This window comes from Sceloporus undulatus, chromosome 6 (genome assembly GCF_019175285.1).
Source record: "Sceloporus undulatus isolate JIND9_A2432 ecotype Alabama chromosome 6, SceUnd_v1.1, whole genome shotgun sequence".
NCBI classification, from domain to species: domain Eukaryota; kingdom Metazoa; phylum Chordata; class Lepidosauria; order Squamata; family Phrynosomatidae; genus Sceloporus; species Sceloporus undulatus.
Window position 1 is genome coordinate 62954899 of NC_056527.1, and position 19371 is coordinate 62974269.

Consider the following 19371-nt stretch of genomic DNA (forward strand, 5'->3'; position numbering starts at 1 on the left):
CTACTCTCTCTTGAATAGATTACTAGCTAACCTCCCAAATGTCTTTGACAGTGATCTATAGAACTGTTCCTGTAAGGTAGGATTTTTAAACACAGCTTGTAAATATTACTTCTTTTGCAATTGCAATCCAAAATAAAAAATAAAATAACTTTTCCAAGCTCTATTTTAACTATGTAACTATTTTCTGATAGGAGTATCAGAAAAGGGACATTGAAGGAATAATGATGATGCCTGACTAGTGTTTCGTTTTGGAGGCAATAACATGTGTCAATGGAAATGCAACTGAATGCTCTCCTTATGAAGAAGCAAACATACACACGAGCATTTCACATTTAAGGCTACTAAACGGCCATTAAAATCTCTGTCCTGCTCTAAGTCTGTAATAATACCTTGATCTGCCAAAATTAACTCATCATGGTACGGAAATAAGCATTCCTCCCTGGTAATGCCTGCAAATCAATCTGCTTTCATAAGCACAAAACCAAGGACAGGTTAAAAATGTGATGAACCGTCTTTACTACTACTACACGAAACAAACAGCACATATATTTTGTACTCAGGAATCCAAACCAAGTACACAAATCGCTCATACGAAGCAACCCACAGAGATAGCAAACTCAATTTTTCTCTCATTTATCCTCCAGAAGTCAATACTGCGAAATCGATGGAAGACCGTGTAAACAAGGAAGGGGGGATTGGAAGGGTATTAATCTTTGCGCCTTCCTTGCTTTAATGCAAAAAGTTTCAACAAAGTCTCCAGCTTTACGGTTCCTGCTGGAATCATTAAATTATGCCTTACAATACTTCTGCTCTTGTGCTCTGCAGGATGACTGACTGCTTGACTGACTAGCATTCTCATTACTGCCCTTCCTACGGGTCCTTTTCAGCCTATTTAACTAGCCAATTCAATTAAATATAAATAGTATTTTTCTGACAAATGTACAAGTTGTTAGAATACCTGTTGAGAGGTACAACAGCCAATCTACATGTGTTTAAAATATTTTAAAGTGGTTCAGATAATAATTACACACCTATTGCACACATCTTGATATGTATTCTCGGCATACGGCTTATTAAAGTGCATATGTGGGCACACTGGCAGGAGGGGAGAATATAGGCATTTGCATTAGCAAAGTCTAGCCAAAGAAATTGTTCTCACATCTTTCTGCTTTGATTTGGTTGATCCATTTTTGTGCTCTGAGCTTTTAAGAAGGAAGCACGTCTCTTAATACAGGCAACTGTGTGCAAGTGAGGGTCACACAAAGGCTAATGACAACAAACAACAACAATGTGTCCTTTTAATGTGTAGAATATTCCATGCTTGGATTTTACAACAATAAATTCCATAAATAGTATAGATTGGGGTGAGCAAAGTGAAGACTTCCAGATGCTGTTGAATTGCAACTCCTAGCATACAACTACACTGGCCAGGGCTACTGGAAAGTCCAGTCCAATAACACTTTGTCCACTTTGCTATATGTTGTAAAACAGACAAACTGCCAAGCCTTGTGAGCTGATGATGTAAGACAGCTAAGGACAAAGCACCTTCTTAATTTATTAAGCTTATATGCTGCCTTTTTATTACTTATTATTCATTTTCTAGGAAGCTCAGGACAGCTGCATGGGCTTTCCTGGCAGTCTTGGTTGTAGGCACAAAACACAATATGATCGGTATAACATTGGGAATGTAAATGCATTGGGTATCCTCAGAGTAGTTCTTGGGAGGATGGCCAGCCCTATTATTAGACAGAATGAGCTCAGACAGCAGATACAAGAAGTGGTGGGAGACAACAGGGATTGATTCCCAACTGTTCATCCTGAACCTTCACTTTTCTTTTCTCTTGGAAGACGGAGATATGTTTGCCATACAACCTGTTCTACATCCCCTAAACTGATCTTCTGTCTTTTGATGAAGTGGAAGATCCAACAATGAAGGAGGTTACAGGTACTCCTCCCTTTCAGCTTCCATATCTGAAATGAGGTGGGTGGGATGATAGTTGTCATCTTCTCCTTTCCTTCAGGATCAGGTAACAAACTCTTGTATAAGGGGTATGTGTTGCCTTTTAAAATCCAAGATTATAGTACTGTGTAATTTTCCTTGAGAGTAGGCTCTACTGAGTGGGATTTCAGTCTGAGTAAACAGCAATGGGATGGGCAAATGTAACTGCATATACAGTCATCCCACTGTACTGATGGAGTCAACCATCGACAGCTTGAAAAAGATATATATCCCAAAAGGCAAACAGGGAGCATCTTTCTGGGGCCTTAAGAGCCAGCAATCCACTGGCTGATGATTTTCAGTTCAGAACTGTCACAGTGCTGCTAGGGTCAGAAAATGTGTCTGCAAAAATCCCCTGTCCTGCAAATTAAAGCACTCTCTTCAGTACAATCTACACTACACAGTTCTACCAGTTTCGTACCTCTTTAACTATCTTAACTCTATTCTACCAAATCCTAGGACTCAAGGGATTTAAATGGTAAGGGATTTAGCATTTTCTGTAGACAGGCACTAGAACTTTTTAGCACAGAATTCTATGTGTGTTACTTCCTCAAACTACAAATTCTTAGAGTCTCTCTGGAAACCAGGTTTGAATCCCAGCTCAGCCATGTAAACCCACTGGGCGGCTATGGCAAGTCACACTCTCTCATCCTCAGGATGGCAATGGTAAACCCCTCCTGAAAAAATCTGCCAAGAAAATCCCATGATAGGCTCGCCGTAAATTGGAAACAACTTGAACAACAGTATCGGCAATGGGATGTAGCCATGAAAATTAACATGATATGAAACTGATAGAACTCTGTTGTACAGACATGCACCCTAGTTAACTTACCTATGTGCATTTTCCAATCTGTCTGAAGTAGTAGTGTAGCATTACTAGAAAGATGTAAGTTAAAGGCTTTCATGGCTGGCATCCATAGTTTTTTGTGGGTTTTTCGGGCTATGTGGCCATGTTCTAGAAGAGTTTATTCCTGATGTTTCGCCTGCATCTGGGGCTGGCAACTTCAGAGAATGGGATTTCCTGACAGTCTCTGAAGATGCCAGCCACAGATGAAGGCAAAACATCAGGAATAAACTCTTCTCGAACATGGCCACATAGCTCAAAAAAGCCACAAAAAACTAAAGATTTAAGTTACTTTGGGATTAGGTGCTGTGTCTACTGATGCTTGGAGGTCTGCATTGGTTTACCAAAGGGAGCTGAGAGTCAAAGCGGACAATACTTCAGAGATAAGGATAGCTGCTGGGTCTTTTTTCTTTCTTTGTTACTATAGATGTTGTGTGTAAGCACAGGAGCCTGATCAAACTGGAACTCTAGTGTGTATGGCTTGGGGAGAAGAGGGCTTTAACACTTATGTCTCCCAGTATGATCACAATGTGGAAGGTTCTGCTGAACCAACAATTGTTATTGGTAAAAGTGGATTTTTGTTTAAATAGGTCATTTAGGGGTAATGAAAACTAGACGTTCTCCCACCCCAATTCAGTGGTCTTATAAAACAGGGCAATGGCTTAAAGACCCAAACTCACCACATAACAGGGCCTTGTTCCAGATTGGGTCGTCCGTGCTTACTCTAGAATAAACAGATAGTAGCAGGGCAAATCATAGCTGCTAGCTACAGTTTTAAAGTATTGCCTAATTTAACTCCTGGAAGCAAAAGATTCCAAGAATGCTGGAGTTTAAATAATAAAAAAGAAGTTATTTCCTTGTGTTTGCAAGTTGCAAACATTTGCTGTAAATGTACTGATATATCATAGGAGTGCAAAAACCATTTTAAGCTTTCCACTGTGATGAAAAATTCATTATTCAGGCACTGACATCAGAGTGTTTCTTTAATCCGAGACACTGCATTTACATCTGATGACTGGAGGAAATAAATACAAAGTCCCTAGAGATTAAAGAAATCTGCAACTTTCATCTAAAATCCATCATCTCTTGTTTACTGGATACTGCTTTATTTTGGGCTCTGGTGTTCTGAGGGATGAACATTTGCAGAACATCTCCCTCAACATATTTACAAAACCAAACTTTGGAATGTTTTTGGTCTAAATAGGCGTTTCACTGATTTCAGAATCCTTGGTTTCTCTCTTGAGGAGAAGCTTTCATTGTCACACTAAATACAAAAGGGGAAACATCAGATCTGAAGTAGTTCAGCTACAAATTGTGTAGTTGTACAGCAAGAAGCTCAAAAGAAGAAATGAGAACACTCTTAACTGGAAGGAACTGGAAAAACAGATGAACCCAGAACTTGGGTTACATTTTGGACTACAACTCCCAGAATCCTCCAGCCAGCATTGCCATGCTAGTTAGAGATTTTTGGAATTTATAATTAAAAAGTAATTTTTCCATCTCCAAGATAAACTTGGCATTGAGGCACACACTCCTAATTGAACTATTTCACCCAGAGTGAACACATATCTTGCTGCCTGAAATGATGTGATACTCCTTATTACTGTCTACAAAGGGTCATAGTAGCTAAAGTCTGTCCTGTTATTTCAGTACATAAGGCAGAAAATCCCACAAGTGCCTCTCCCCTCACCTGACACTAAACACACAATACTGTAAATAAACTGAATAACTAACAATTCTATGCTTTTTGCGTACCCAATGTAGCTACTTTCTCCTGTTGAATATTTCGGCAGGCTCTAGACTCTGTATCTCTTGTAAGTGAGGACTGCCAAACTTATTCAGGTTGTTAAATGCAAAGACAAAGAAAGATCTTTCTTACAACATCAAATCATTACTTATCCTATAGGAAAGGGAATCATTTGTAATGGAATAAGTTGGTCATACATTTCTCTCATCAGTTTATTTCATTGTCTCCAAACCTTCTGCCACACCAAGATGAACTGAAAAGGTTTAAAGAACAGTCCTTCACCTCTCCCAGTTTTCACTGTGCTCCTTAGCTTTCCCACAATGAAAAGAAAGGTCTCAAAGTATTCTTCGGACTTGGATACCTGTCAGACACCCCTTAGAATACTCTCAACAGTATGCAAACTAAACTTTCTGCATGTTGCAAAAAAGAGGGCTATATATGTACAATTACAAAACCAAAACCCTTCAAAATCAAGGCCCATACACTGAAAACAGTGTGTTTCCTCTTTTAAACAAACCCTAAAATTGTTCAGTAGAGGAAACACAAATGTCTCACTGGGGTGTTAAGTTAGGCCCGATTAAAGGAAGTGTTATATTAGTTTCAGTTGCCAGTGTCTCACCAAACATATTATTGTCACAGGTGCCATTTTGAAACACCCTTCCTGCCTGAAATGCAAGGGGAGCCATGCTGACCATCAAAGGAAATCCAAAGTCCATATTGTAGCTATACATTTATAAGATCAACTTAAAAAGTGCAGAATTCATTATGCTAAGATTCATAGATTTCTCATAGATTTTGCCTTCAAGTAAAGATGCTTTAAAAAAAAAGGATTCAGAATACTAGTTGGTCATTTGTGACCTCAAGGGATCTTTTCTTCCCCTCTTTATCTTTCTCTCTCCAGTTTCTTCTAGCTGGTAAGTTCTCCAGCTGATTAATACTTCATTCTGACATTCATCATGAACTACTCATACTCAATTAACTATAGTTCTAGACACCAGGATTTCTTACAACTACAACTTGCCCTAGTCATATGACTTCCAATCCTCTCTTGCCCATTCTCCAAGTCTCCATCCTCTGACCTTCTGTTCATCTCTTGGTGTCTCAACCAGTTAAAGACAGTAGAGGCTGGTGTTTCTGATATCAGTGGGGTAATGAAGCCATTCTGGATTCTAAAGCAGCCACCAAATTGCTGAATTTATTTGGAGATCAAGTTCAACATCTTGGAGTGTGGACTGAAACCCAGAGTGCATTCTCTATGCTCTTCACATTGAACCCAGCAGCCTCTACTCAAAAATTATGGTAGATTTAAATGCCAACAGATGGAACTTAGTATCCATTTTTCTCTCTGAAGATGTCAGCCACAGATGCTGGTGAAACGTCAGGAGGAAACTCTTCTAGCACATGGCCACACAGCCCAAAAAACCCACAAAAAACTATGGATGCCAGCCATGAAAGCCTTCGACTTCACATTAGTATCCATTTGTTACACTTGAATTAAATGGAGGTTGAGGGTTACAAGAATATACCTCACCCCTAAGTGATGGGAGAAGGCAATGTCCCATTGGGGCCCTTTTCCATAACCAAATGCCACTCACTTATACCTACTGAATGAATGGCTATCTTGGTTTTTTCCCCTCCTTGTGTAAGAAGCTGAGGATTCTCATCATTTTTAAGCTGCTTACAACTTCTATTTAGGACACTTGCGACATGCTGCTGAACGACATCAGACACAACATAAATCCTCCCCACTGGCATTTTAGCAAAGTGCACTAAGACATGTAGAATTATTGTTCGCTTTGGGGGAAAAGAAGGAACACTTCACAGACCCTTGAAGACAACTCAGATTCATTCTGGCACGCTTTTGTCGCATTAGCAGATAAAAATAGAGGCAGATTAAAAAAAAAAATCCTCAAGTTATTTAACTTTCATCTAGTTAGCATTACTTATTCCTCCTGGGCTTGACATTAAAGCATTTAATTAAAAGGTAGGTGATTTTTTAAAAACTCGAATGAAGCTGTAGAAACCCAAGGTTGATTTAGATGACAAGTGTGCCAATATCATCCCTAAGTCTCTTTTACTCCAGTATGTACACACACAAACACAAACACACACACGTAAACAGAGAGTGTGAAGAGAAGATAAATGCCTGCTGTAGAACATGGAAAGCCAATTTTAAAAGCTTCATTCATTGGAACATTTAAATTAATTTCAGTGCCAACCCATCTTTAGTTGGCAATCATCCCCATTTGTAAAATGGGCATGTTGAGGAAAGTCTGTGAGTAAAATCTCTCTCTCTAAAAATCCAATATACCCAGCACAATTCCCCAGTACATTAGTAATGAAGCTGCCACATATGTTCTCCTTATCTACAAGGTGGAATTTCCCCCAATGGTTCAGTCTTATCAGAAATCACTCAGTTCTCACCTTACACTCCTACTTTCCTGGGTTGCTGAAAGATATCAGTAGCCTATCCCTGGGTAGGTGTTGGGCATATTATGTCACAGGTATTAAAAACTGTGCCAGACTATATGGCTACAGATGACTGAAGGATTCACTTCCCACAACAGCTTCCCTGTCCTCATTCAAGCTTTTTTTTCTTCCCAGTTGGGAATATTTGCTAAGAAAAATGTTCATCTTCTGAACATCATGAAAGGAGAGAGAGGGGGGAGGGAAAGGAAACAAGAATATAGCACAATGTGGGAAAGTGAAAAAAAAATATTGGGAACGTATACATAAAACCATGCAGGAGGTACTAAAAATAAACACTCCATTGTATCCTGAATTGTTCCTATTAAATATAACAGATATGGTGCAAGGTAAAATGAACCAAAACAAGATTAGCGTGACTCTTTATATGATAACGGCAGTGCGCATGGTATTGGCTAAACATTGGAAATCCAATATTTCTCTTTAGAAGAGTGAAAAATTAAAGTTAATGAATTTGTGATTACGGACAGATTAACCCATGTCTACCGCAGGGAAAACCAGCTCAACAATATGAAAGCAAATGGGGGAAGGTAGAAAAATTGTGGAACTAAGGGAAAATATAGATGTAGTTATCACTGTTTATGCAGATCCCAACATTACATCTAAAACTCTGGAATTATAAATTTCCGCCACAACTTTCGATGGATTATGAGGGAAAGTAGATACGTATTTTTATATACATTGTATATATGCACATCTTTTTCTTTTCCTTTCTTCCCCTTTTCTTTTTCTTTCTTCATTTTCTCTTATGGTTTATATGCAATATTTGGTCTGTATGTCTTGTATATTTTGCTTGTTTATGTACCTCCTTCCACATTTTTAATTATACGTAAAACTCAATAAATTTTCAAAAAATATAGCAGCACCTTTATGACTTTAGAAAGCTGTGCTGAGTCTTAAAAGTGCTGCTACAGTCCTTCCCCCCCTTTTCCTCCCCTTCCATTCACAGAATCAGAGATCCCAGAGCTGGAAGAGACCACAAGGGCCATCCGATCCAACCCCTTCCCATGCAAAAATATGCAGTTAAAGCATTCACAACAGATGGCCATCCAGCTGCTGTTTTAAAACCTCCAAAGAAGGAGATTACACCCCACTCCAAGGCACTCCAAGGTGTGTTCCACTGTCAAATAGTTCTTACTGTCATTCTTCCTTTTTAAGCTTCAAGAGATTAGAGCCTTATCATTACAGTCAGCCCTCCTTATCCACGGATTTTATCCACAGATTCAAGCATCCACATCGTGAAAATACTTTAAAAAATATGTAAATTCCAGAAAGCAAACATTGATTTTGCTATTTTATATGTTTTCTATGCCATTGTATTGAATGGGACTTGAGCATCCATGGATTTTGGTATCCATGGGGGGAGGTCCTGGAACCAAACCCCAGTGGATAACAAGGGCCCACTGTACAAAAGAAAGATGAGACGCAGTGACATCGAAGCAGAAGGAAGAACTTTTAAGGCCACCCCTCCTGCCCTCTCTAAATGGTGCCCCTGTATGGATTTGGCATAACATGCCTCGAAAAATGCATCTTGAGAAAAAGGCTAAGGACCTTTTCACATTGCAGAATTATAGTGCTATGATTCCACTTTAACTGCCATGGTTGCACCCCATGGAATCCTGCGATATGCAGTTTAGGGAGGGGTACTTAGAATCCTAAAGCAGAAAACTCTACTGTCTCACCAAACTATACATCCCAGTAAAAGTGAAATCAGAGTGCTATAATTCTGTAGTGTGAAAGAGTGCTAGGTAATGGAGTTGTGTGACAAAAGTAGAAAAGAAGGTTTAAATGGGGGGGGGGAATCATCTCAGGTAACGTAGAATCATAGAATTGGAAGAGACCACTAGTACCATCCATTCCAACCCCCTGCCATGCAGGAATTCTCAAGCAAAGCATCCTAAACTTGCCTTAGGATGAGGTACTGCTCTATAGCAATTTCATCTCTGCTCATCCAATATGTTGCATATGTTTACATTTTTGGGTGGAGGGGGTAATACATAACCTTTGCTACTCATGTCCCTATTTGAACGTATTATTGCATTGAACATATTATTGCCCTCCTCTGAATGATTTCTTATATATAGTTCTTATATAGTTTCCTCTATGGCTGCAAGCCAGCAAATGATTCAGCATCCGAAATGGAACACAAGATGTGGCCTTGCGTATCAAAGAATTGAAAGGATTAACTTCTGCACTGGATGCAGCCTCCACCAAGCCACTCACAGAAACCAGGCAGGAGGGAAATTGCCAGCATTTTTCCAGCGCTTCCCTTCCAGCCTTCAAAAGGCAGGCAAGTTTCTTTTCTGCTCTTAAAAGTAGGTCAGATAAGAACCCTGCCAGTTCACCTTCTAGCTTTTCCTTTTAGAGAGCTCCATGTCTGCTTCGGTGGAATCAGGCAGTGACTCAAGAGCATAACTTAATTGCCTCAGGCACAGAAAAAAATAAAACGCTTCAGAGCAAAGCCAGCCAAGTGAGAACAGAGGCAGGTGGAGCATTTCTTCCAAGGTATTACCTAGGGCTGTGGAGCAATCCCTACAGGGGGAGATAAGGTGGGTCAAGTCTGAAAGAAGACCTTGGTCACAAGCTTACATAGCACAAGCAGGCCTGCCAGGGAGGGCCGAGGAGTGGGGATTAGCCTTGCACCACCTCCTATGAGTATCATTGGATCTGTCACATTGCTTTCTGATGATCTGTGCCGGCATAAGGCCTTGTAGACTTCAGTGATAAGACCTCCAATATCACACCTTCTTCAAGCCCCATAAATTCTCAAATATCTCTTATAGCTGGTGTTTGATAGCTTTATTGTTGCACTACTGTCCTTTCACATTTCTTTATCAGTCGTTGGGTTATTCTGTTTTCCTCTCAGTACTGACCAAACACTAGATGGGCCTTCCCTTTCCCCCCATAATTTAACACTGATCTAATATGCTTAGACACGTGGCACAACCCAGAAAGATGTATGAAACACATGTACAGAAGACAGTAGGGGCATCAGATAAAATATTACCTACACAAATCTTTTTAGGGTCTTAAAAGCTTTGGGGTGTTCTAGATGGTAGGATTGCTACCATCTTCAAGACTTTTTAGCCCATAGTAATTTCATGGAGCAACCAACCACTTTCCCCTCATCGTGTAACATTAAACCATGCATTTTAATCCAGAGAGCCAGAGTGCTGTAGTGGGTTTTGAGTGTTGGACTACGACTCTAGAGGCCAGCGTTGAATCCCTGCTCATCCATGGAAACCCAATGAACAAATCTTGCCAAGAAAATTCCATGATAAGTTTGCATTAAGATTGCCATAAATTGGAACTGCCTTGAAGGCACACAGCAACAATCCTAAACCAGTCAGGTTGAAAACCTATAGAGTACCAAGCATAGGTGGGAAGAAACTAATTTTATTTAGAGCATCAGCAGCAAAAGCAGGTAGCAACACTGGAGACAGGATGACCATCTGTCGGGAATGCTTTGATTTGGATTTCCTGCATGGCAGGGGGTTGGACTGGATGGCCCTTGGGGTCTCTTCCAACTCTATGATTCTAGGATTAGTTTCTGCAAGGCCTTAAAGAGAGTATTGGGATACAATAATCCCAAAAGATACAGATAGGATACTTAATGTGCAACCTTTCACTCAAAACTAATCTACCCAACTTCCCTATTTGGTTCTGCTATGGAGGATGTACAGATAGGAGTTGGAAATGTTCAGAGAAAAATTCCAAGAGGATTAAACATCCACTTCCCTTTTATACCTCTTCTCCTATTTGCAGTATCCTATGGCTTTCATAAACAAAACAAGCCTCTGGCAGATGTTCCATGTCTCTCCTATGTAAAGATGCTTTTTAAAAAGTGAACTGCCATGAGATGTTTTTTTCATTTCAGGGCATTTTGCAATTTTTTTATAACACATCATACAAGAGAGTAGTCCTAGTAGCCTATTGGTGACATATGCAAGGGTGATGGTTTACCAGGTCATTGTACAAGGAGGGTTTCATTATTGCCACCATCATCCCAGAGCGACTGACTTTTTCCCATGGGGAGTGTAAAAATGTTTTTTTGGGATATAAAACAGTATATTTTGTTAAAGCCCCTCATCTTTTTTGCACATACATGTCTTTTGGAAACAAAATAGGAAATATCATCAAAATGTGCAGAAACTCTTGAAATCTTATTTTGCAGGGGGAAAAAACTTTTAAGTTCTTTGTGCTTTTGTGCACAAATGAAATAACCAAATATTTACGCACCTATGCTGATATCCTGCACCAGCATAGTAGAGTAAAATGCTCTGTCAATGCAGTTTCACTTCTTTCCTAGCACTAATTTGGTTATTCTAGGTCTTGTAGAATGAGGGAATGTAAGCACTCTCTTTGCTTAAAGTTGCTATAAAAGGAACTGCTTTTAGAGGAATCCAAGAGATCAATGAATCTCAAACTCAACATACTTCTGATCCCTTTCAATGGGCTCAATAACAGGGCTCAAGTCAGTTTACTTATGCTATTCTCCCAACTTACAGATATACTCCTAAATCTTGACTTCCAGTTTAGTCTCATTTTATCATTTTATCTTATCCTGCTATCTGCATTCTGCTAGAGTATTGATTTCTAACTAAATGCCTTTCTTGGTATATCTTTCAGGACTACATCGAGTTCTCATGAAGTGACCAGTGACAGTAACTTGTAGACCAATTCCTAGAATAATTCCTCCCTAGTCGAGGTTTCATGCTAGTGCACTCTTATCTATCTGGAATTATTTATGATCATATTCCCAGGAAATGCCCCCAGCAGATTTAACTAGGATAGTGCTCTGTTACTGAGATCTTTTTGTCCCTAGAGATGTACAACCAGTAACAATGACCTAAAGTGTGCTCATATTAGATCTAGAACTCCTTGTCCCTAGTGCAGAATGACACATGACGCAATCTGATTGCTCATCAGGTGAGATGCAAAAACAAAACAACCCTCCATTTCTTCTCCCAGTAGGCAGGTGACATGCAACACAAAACACCCAATTTCCTGAAGTGCTGGTCACTTAAGATCCAGGACCACACCATGAATCACTCCCATTCATTGCACTATTCCATATCTGTCTGGTCATTCTGAATGGTGTATCAATTATTGTTGAAGCAGAAAAGGGTATGATGGCATGTTATGTGCTATGAGATGCAAAGTGAATTTTTATGTTCTTGTGCGAGATTGATTTCAGGGTTTTTTGTGTAGTTTTTGTTCGTTTTTGCCAAAGCAACAAGATCCAATCCACAGAAAGATGTAAATAGCTGTGTTGAAGGCCTTCCAGAAATTCAAAACACTTCACCACATTAAGCAAGCTAAAACCAACAGTACTCTGTTGAGATTAAATACAATGTAACCAAACATTTTATAGTATTTTTTCAGAAATACTTTCTGAAAGCTGTTAAAAAGTAAATTTTGAAATGCATGGCAATTTATTATACAAGGCACCACACACTGTTCTAAAACCAGCCTGAAATTAGTTCAGATAATGTTTGCTTTCTAGAATGTTTGAAATTGTTTAGCCACCACATCTCAAGCACTTTCCCCAAAAAGGGGTATTTCACAATAGGATTATAGTTCTCACATACTGCTTAGTGCAGCTGATGGTGTTCCATAGCCTTCTCCAAGGCAGCTGTTACCTCCCTCTACCAGCATAGTGAAGCATTTACCATCCCCACACCAACTCCATCAATCTACCTTAAGTAGAATAGATCAGCCAAGATGGACAATGGTCAAGATGACATGTTGAGACAGATGGATTCAACTAGTCTGTCCACCTCATCAGGCTGCAACTGAAATGGATCCTAACAAACCTGAGCAGATGGGACACTTTCCAGACTCTGCAAGTTGTGACATAAAGTTCTGAGAGAAACGATTGACTTTCTCCTTGAAGGGACTAGCAAATGTGTCATACCAGGCAAACAAGGTTTCCAGTCCTGGAATCTCTGAGCCCAATAGCCCACAGACTTCTCACCATTCATAAGATTTCTGCATAATAAGATTTTTAGGGGCTAGCCTCACGACAACATAATAAGCACAATTAAAAGTCCTCAACAACTTTTGGTTGGACTCGTATACCTATGGAATTGAATTGCTATCTTATCCTATCATGTTAGAAAATCTCCCCAAATATATGGGATTCGATATATTTCCAGGGCAGCTTTACTGTTGATCCCCCATCCATGTCTCCTTCCATCAAAGCAAATTCCACAAAGAAACAATGTTACCCTGGAGATTATGACATATGATCAGTCCTGGGCTTTGGCTCACCAGTTTCAGACCTTCCTCTGTTACTGGAACAACAATTCCTATGTCTAAGTTTTTAAGGAAGATAATGCCTGGGTTTTCCTATATCTGCTAAGTATATCTTTCCTGTGTTTGCTAAATTGGTCAGTTTTGGCACATTATATGGCTTTTTACTCATCAGATGATAATCCAGGAACACCAAAAATGTTGGGAAGTTTCCCCAAAATATGCTTTGTTTTTAACAAATAGAGCAGTAGGTTTGCAACACTAAAGGTAGATGCCTGCTTTAATTCAGAACAGAATAACTAGAAATTCTAAGACAAAACATTAAGCTAATCCCAGAAGATGTCACCAGGCACTGACACACATTTTGTCACAAGTGGTGAGTCAAATGTGAATAAATGATAAAGCTTTGGTAGTAAGAAGAGGAATTAAAAAAACAGGATGCATTTATATGGACTGTTTTGTCCATGTATCATAAAAATATGTGCATCAAGGGCCTAACATACACAGATCATGTAAGTTCTGATTTACCAAGTTCCAACTGGCTGGGTATTGAAAACGTACATAACTGTTGACTTTCCAAGTCCCTATTGACTCTACAGGCTACTATGTTTGGGACTAACAACTGGATTTAGGCCCATGGCCAAGTAACCATATGTGATTTATGAGGAAATAGGGTGAATCCAGCACAATGTAGTGGTTTGAGCACTGAACAACAACTTTGGAAACCAGAGTTTATTTCCCACTCAGGTGTGGAAACCACTGGGAGACCTTGGGCAAGTCATGCTCTCTCAGGCTCCGATGAAGGGAAAGGCAAAGGTAGGAGCTTTCGTCCAGGCTTCCTACAGATATGATAAGTTATATAACTATCTCCATCTTAAGACTTAAAAACATTTCTACAGGTTGTCATTTGAAAGCTCATGGTGTGCAGGTGGCACTTAAATGATCAACAGTTTCTAATTCTAATGTTTCCAAATTTCTCTTCTGCTACCTTAACACTCTGTTACCCAGGACAAGCTGATTTCCCAAAAGCCAAGCCAACAGCAGGCAGAGGTGCTGTGAAATGCTATGGCCTTTTTGAACATCTGGCGTCTGATGCCACAGTCTCCCATTGGGTTATGGCAGGCAGATTTGCCACACTGTTTGTTTCCATGCAACAGAAAGAAGACTTAGGAAAAGTAAATTAAAAGAGGTGAAGAAAGTTAAGTAGAGTTGGCAGAGATATGCTAAATAATTTCCAAACTAGAATGGAAATGACATGCTTAAAAATTATGATGAGACATGGAGCTTGGGTCTAAGATATCTGAAGATCAAGTGAACACTGACTGACATATCTTGAAATATGGCATCCTTTTTGTTTAGTGCTTAAAATTAACCTTCCAAGCCTTAAACAAAAGAAAATATAATTGCAGTGCTCAATCAACCCTCAAAACCACACAATGACAATTTTAATAGGCAAAAGTAATTCAAAACAAAGCACAGTGTCACAGGAGACAAAATCTTCTCCTAGGTGATTCATTCAAGGTTATTGTGCTATACTGAGCTTTCCACTCCTTCTTTTACTTTCCAGTTTTATCGAGTTCACAGAAATGCCCTCTCATGCAATAAAAGCATCATTTTCTTGTTCATCATAGAGATGTTCATCATAGCAATCAAGGGCCTAACATACACAAGTCATGTAAATTCTGATTTACCAAGTTCCAACTGACTGGGAAGTGAAAACGTACATAACTATTGACTTTCCAAGTCCCTGTTGATTCTATAGGCTACTGTGTTTGGAACTAACAATTGGATTTAGGCCCATGAATAAGTAACTATACATGATTTATAGGAAGCAGGGTGGATCTAGCATGGTATTGTGGTTTGAACACTGGACTACAGCTTTGGAGACCAGAGTTTATTCTCCACTCAGCTGTAGAAACCCACTGGGTGACCTTGGGCAAGTTGCACTCTCTCAGTCTCAGAGGAAGGCAAAGGCAAAGGCAAACCCCCCTTGAACAAATCTTGCCAAGAAAATCCTGTGATAGGTTTGCGTTAGGGTCACCATAAGTAGGAAAATTACTTGAAGACACACAACAACAAGGTTGGAGAAAACAACCCAACTATCCACACTCTGCAAACAGAAAAACAGAATACTGTATTATGAGAAAGTATAAGCTGAAGCTCCTCACTCTTTCAGATGACTCCATGTTAACGTGTCACCAATATGTCTTCATAAAATCTCCTTAAATGTATAGACTTACTTTAAATAAATAATAGAGTAGTATTCAAACAGACAATCGCCAACTATTGACCGATCGAAGAAATCCACAGCTTTATTACAAAGGTAGACTGGAAAGAGTAACAGCAGAATTGGAATTTATCCACAAACTACAGTCCCTCACCAATGGATTGAACAAAGACAATGGTTTCCTGACTCACTACACAAATGAGTTTTGTATTTAGACTTGGGTCCATGCTCTCAGCCTCAGGGGAAGGCAATGGAAAAGTTTCTCTGAACAAATCTTGCCAAGAAACCTCAGCATAGGTTCACCTTGGGTTGCCATAAGTCGGAAATAACTTGAAGGCACATGGCAACAACAACCATCTCCAAGATATCTCATTATGTACATATATGCAAATAGAGGCATACCAGAAACCAAATAAATAAATCCAAAATCCCAAACAGACTTGGTCCCAGGCATTTCAAATAAGGAAAACTACACTAGTATAAAGCAATGAGGGAGAGGGGATCCATGGAACATAATAATGGTGGCATCGCGTGAAAACTGTTGGCCATTGTGCGAATAGCATAAATGTTGAAGAAGCCTACAATTCTAGAAAGTCACAAAACAACATAGGTGTGTGTGTGTGTGTGTGTGGGGTGGGTGGGTGGGTAAAAAATGGAACAATATAGCTTACACAGAGGCATTGCTTTGGTATGAAGTGACGCAAGCATTCGAACAGAAAAAAGATTGACTTTCCTCTTCTTTCTGTGAGATGTTCTGCACATCCCAAGAAAAGAAAATGTATGAACAGTCCAAAAAGAAAAAGAAAAGAAAAAATAAAATAAAGATAAAGATAAAGATAAGGTGCACCCCATATAATAGTTCCTTCTTAATATACAGCCCTTGTACCATCCAATTTTCCCTGCAATCTCTCTGGTTGCTTTTTACGCGGGGTGTTAGAAGTTTATTCCAATTAAAGACTGCTTCTGTGTTAGACCTGCTGTGACTATGACTACACATTAAAATAAATTTGAAATTTTAGAGATATTAAGAATGATCAATAATATATAAAAACATAACAAATTAGAGCCTTCTGCCTACATCAAGCACCACAAAATCACTCAGCTTTAAGCCAGAAATCCAAAGTCCTGAAATACTGAGAGAAACCAGTTCCAGAGCATATACAGAATGAAAACAAAAAACAGAGGAAAAATATGTTGTGGCTCCTACTCAATCAGAGATGACTAGCAATGTTGTTGGAATGTTGCTGGAATAGGGCTCTGTCTTCAGATTGGGGCGGGCTGCACACTGCAAAAAAGGCTTCCCAAGATCCCACCAGATTCATCAGCTATCATCAACCATGGTATTCTTTTGGGTCATCTCTCTGGGATGGGGATTGGAGGCACTGTTTTACAGGGGCTTTAGTCCTTCTTGGAGGGACAAACTCAGAAGGTGAGGCTGGGGGATGCCTGTTCGATACCTGGCCAGTATCCTTCAGGGTTTGGTTCTGTCCCCCATACTATTTAATATCTATGTGAAACTAGTGGGAGAGTCATCTAGAGTTTGGGGGCTCAGTGTCATCAGTATGCTGATGACACCCAACTCATCTCTCCTTTCCATCTGACTCTTAGGAAACTGTCTCTGTACTAAACCAGTGTCTGCTGTCAGTAATGGACTGGATGAGGGTGAACAAATTGAAACTTAATCCAGACCAGACAGAGGTGCTTCCGGTCAGTCAGAAGGCAGATCAGAGAGTAGGGATTCAGACTATGATAGATGATGTTACACCCCCCCCCCCCTGAAATTTTAGGTTCACCGCTTGGGTGTGCTCTTGGCTTCAAATCTGAGTCTGGATGCCCAGGTGTAGGCTGTGGCCAGGAGTCCATTTGCACAGTTAAAACTAGTGCGCCAGATGCAGCTGTTCCCTAAGAAGTAATATCTGACTAGGGTGACACATACCTTGATTGCATCCTGTTTGGACCACTGTAATGTGCTCTACATGGGGCAGCCTTTGGAAACTGTTCAGAAACTCCATAGAGTCCAAAATGCTGCGGCCAGGATGTTGACTGGGGCTGGCTACATGTATCATGTGACTGAAACAACTGCAATGGTTACTAGTCAATTTCTAGGAAGAATTCAAGGTGCTGGTTTTGACCTTTAAAGCCCTAAATGACCTGGGTCCAGACTATGGACCTCACCGCACAGAGCTCCAGGCATGGAAGGAGAATGGTACAAGAGGGGCCGGGATGAGTGAGGTATGTATTTTACTGCACACAGAAAGTCCCCATTCCATTCCCTTCCGTTCCGTTCCCCATCCATCCTAGAGGAGGCGATTTTTGAGAAACATTTAAAGCTCCACATCCCAGATCCAGCCAATATTTGGGAAGACTATTTTGCAACTATGTATGCTCAAACAGAAAATTATCTGGCAGACTTGGAGCTCTCGCACTGGTCCCTAGTCTCTTGGTTAGAAATTAAATATTTAAGTAAACAGCTGAAACCAGGGAAAGCCCCTGGTGCAGATGTTATTACTTGTGAGGTAATAAAAATGACTTAGATTGGTGGATTCCAATGTTAACTTTACTTTGTACAGCAGTAGATTGCTCAGCAATAGTAACCAAAGACTGAGGTTTAGCTATTATAATTCCAGTTTACAAGAAGGGTAAATTGGATGATCCAGCTAGTTTTTGCCCAATTAGTCTGCTAAGTCAGATCAGTAAAATGTATGCTAAACATCTGCAGGTCAAACTAATGGATTGGTGGGACTCTTGAGAATAATTTGAAGGTTGAATTTAGGTCAGAAAGATCAACAATAGATCATGGTGAAGCAACATCTAGTAGAGTAGCAGGCAGCCAGCAAATTTGTCCTGTTTACCTCTACTGAGGGCAGTACAGCAAGAAGTAGTCCAGAATCCAGTCCAAGGATCACACAATAACCAGTCAGTCACAGCAAAAGGCGGAGGCAAGAGCATAGATAACTTGAATCCGAGAGCAAGAAATACAGGAACAAACAATAAAGCTGCAAGACTGGTTGTTGGCTGCAAAGAACCTCTGCAGCTGGAGGTCTTTTTAAGGGCTTCTGCTTCTCTCACCTGAAACCTATTAGCTCTCTTCTTGGCTTCTAGCATAGAAGACCTCCTCAGGGACTCCTTGACCTGCCTCTGCTCCATAGGTCCTAGCACCTGCATCCTAGAGTCCATAGAGTCTGTTTCTCCCTCTGCAGCTTCCTGAGCCTGCTCTGGGACGGCTGATCCAAGCAGCCCCAGATCTGCCTCTGTCTCAGCCTCCTCCATTTTTTCAGTGTCTGAGTCTTCTGACTGTGCCTCTAAGTCAGGCCCAGGGCAGTACATGACACATTTATTGACTTTAAATCAGTGTTTGTCATGGCATCTAGATCTAGATCATAGAATCATAGAGTTGGAAGAGACCACAAGAGCCATCCAGTCCATCCCCATTCTGCCATGCAGGAACTCCCAATCAAAGCATCCCCGACAGATGGCCATCCAGCCTCTGTTAAAAGACCTCCAAGGAAGGAGACTCCACCACTCTCTGAGGAAATGTGTTCCACTGCCGAACAGCCCTTACTGTCAGGAAGTTCCTCCTAATGTTGAGGTGGAATCTCTTTTCCTGTAGCTTGCATTCATTGTTCCGGGTCCTGTTCTCTGGAGCAGCAGAAAACAAGCTTGTTCCCTCCTCAATATGACATCCCCTCAAATATTTAAACAGGGCTATCATATCGCCTCTTAATCTTCTCTTCTCCAGGCTAAACATCCCCAGCTCCCTAAGTCGTTCCACATAGGGCATGGTTTTCAGACCTTTCACCATTTTAGTTGAC